Source organism: Myotis brandtii, unplaced genomic scaffold, assembly GCF_000412655.1.
Source record: "Myotis brandtii unplaced genomic scaffold, ASM41265v1 scaffold450, whole genome shotgun sequence".
Lineage (NCBI taxonomy): Eukaryota > Metazoa > Chordata > Mammalia > Chiroptera > Vespertilionidae > Myotis > Myotis brandtii.
In genome coordinates this window covers 1,002,879-1,005,606 of record NW_005367210.1, presented here as the reverse complement: position 1 = coordinate 1,005,606, position 2,728 = coordinate 1,002,879, and positions in this window count along the sequence as shown.

Below are 2,728 nucleotides of genomic sequence, written 5' to 3'. Positions count from 1 at the left end.
AGGACTAAGAACCTCCCTCACAGACAAGCCCCAGCCCTCAAGGAGCACCCACTGGGACCGGGTGGCACAGAGGTTTCACCTCCGGGCGGAATCCAGGTGGAGGCAGCCGTCTTTGACTTTATTGTGAGAGGATTCTGAGCCACCCTTGGGCTCAGCAGGGAGGACAGTCAATGGCTGGTTACTTAGGTCTGACAAGGGTGCTGTTAGGGAGTTTCTGATTGTATGCTGGATATTAGATACCCGTTTTAGACTTTTGAAGATTGTTCATACCAATGTGTAAGAAACCAGAAATATCTCCTGGTCAGAGCACAGTTTCCAATTTTATTTTGAATATAGTTACTGTAAACCTAATTACTAGGCTCTGCCTCAAGGAACTTGGGGAGGAGGGTGTCATTTGGTTTAGTCAGGATCTCTATTTCCTACTTTTCTTTGGCCTTGAAGACCTGGCCTAAGGGGGCCCATCGCCCACGGTTTACTTCATGCTTCAGGACCACGTGGCACAGCCCTGGGTGTGTCCACACTTCAGCTTCAAGCTGCATTTGTCTCAGAAGAGAAAACATGACTTGGAGCCACTTTCCAGCGTGTAACTAGGGAAGGGGCTTCCCTCTCGCGCCTGCTCACAGGGATGAAAGGAGCCACGGAGAGAGACCTTTCAAGCACCTGGGGCAGGATCTTTAGTTCCACAGGCAGGACTGGAAGGGACTTCCAAGCCTGTATGTAGATAATCTTTATGAGTTTATTTGAGCCAAACTGATGACAACTGCTGGGAGGCAAAATCTCAATGGATTGAGAAAATGCTCTGGAGAATGGCAGCTTATTTTATACGCTGGGATAAAGGGAGAAGGGAAGGAGGGTTCCTTGAAATCCATTAGTGGTAGATTAAGGAGGCGGGAGAAAGCAAAGTGGGGACATCTCTGGGATTGGATAAAAAGGCAAAATAGAGAAACCCTATTGGTGTTTACCTTGGTGGGTACAGGATAGTTAATGAACATTTACAGCACATCGAGGGGGTACGCTGGGAGCAAGGTAACGAGGAGCGGTTCCGGGACCTCCTGCTCCGGTGCAGGCAGCTGCGCCTTGATGGGCCTGGAAAAGGTTACTCTGCCATTTCAGAGGTGTGCTCTCTTAGTGTGAAAAGACAATAGACGGGTTCACTTAAGGTAAAGATCCACCTTTGCCCAGGAAGCTACATGCCTAGGATGTGACTCCCGTCCCCGCCCCCCTCCCGCCCAGTGACCCGCTTTCAGTTAGGAATTTCAGCGTTCAGATCCTCCTCTGTGGTTACTTTCGGCCTCTGAGTTTGTAAAGCCACCATGCGGGCCTCCCTGAGCTTGTCAGGGTTAGTATGTGGCCCCCTTTTCGTCCACTGTGCTACATTAATAACAGCTGCTTTTCTTGCTATTGTCTCTTATATTTCCTATGGGACTCTTGGCTGTAAGCTCCTCAGAGGGGAGCAGTTCTCTCCTCCAGGGGGCCGAACACCAGCCGGGCCCGGGTCAGGGTCTGACACCCGAGCCTAGTGCAGCTCCACCCAGGCTTGTCATGGGGACTGACCTGGACCTGCCTGGCCTGGTGAGCAGACCTGATACTCACCCCACCCTGTGTGGGTGCCCTGCGTCATCACATGGGACTGCCCCGCACACAGGGCACCAAGTGTGACAGGCACCTTGGTACAACTAAACACCAGGAACTAAACACAATTTGTCCTCCTTTCTGTTTAATTTTATGTGATTATTTTGTGGGGGATATGTAATACATTCAAATGTTTCAAAATTTAAAACAGGGGTGGGCAAACTTTTTGACTCGAGGGCCACAATGGGTTCTTAAACTGGACCGGAGGGCCGGAACAAAAGCATGGATGGGGTGTTTGTGTGAACTAATATAAATTCAAAGTAAACATCATTACATAAAAGGGTACGGTCTTTTTTTTTTTTTAGTTTTATTCATTTCAAACGGGCCGGATCCGGCCCGCGGGCCGTAGTTTGCCCACGGCTGGTCTAGTTGGTAGCCTACAGTACACATGAACAATAAGAGGTGATTACTATCAAAGAACAAACTGGAAGGTCTGATCCAGCCCTCAGAGGTGGGACAGGCCACATGATGGGGGTGACTGGGGAAGCTTCCTGGAAGAGGGTCTCAGTGGACCTGGCTGGGTGGAGGGGGGGCAGGGGGAAGGCGTTCCAGAAGCAGCAGCACAGGCAAAGGTATGGAGGTATGAGGTGGGAATTGGACTGGAGAGGATTTCCACCTGGCTAGGAAGAGGTGCTGGGGAGACAAGGTTGAAAAGGTAATAAATGAGTGTGGGGGGTAGACCATGTGGCCTCAATGTGAGGTCTGGGAGTTTGTCTTTCCCTAACCCATCCTCATTTGACCCTTCAGTAGTGGACCACTGAAGACTTTGAGCAAGGTCATGCCCAATGAAAGATACTTGGTGGCTGAATAGGGATGTGAGAGATGGGGGGTGGCTAGCATGCTATGGAACATGTAAGTGGGGGTTTGGGGACCTGGGTCCTAGTCCTAGATCTATACCGAGGTGCTGTGTGACCACAGGCAAGTCCTTTTCTGGGCTGGTTTTCCTCCATCTTCTCTCTCTCTCTCTCTTTTTTTTTTAAATATTTTATTGATTTTTTACAGAGAGGAAGGGAGAGAGATAGAGAGTTAGAAACACTGATGAGAGAGAAACATCGATCAGCTGCCTCCTGCACATCTCCCACTGGGGATGTGCCCG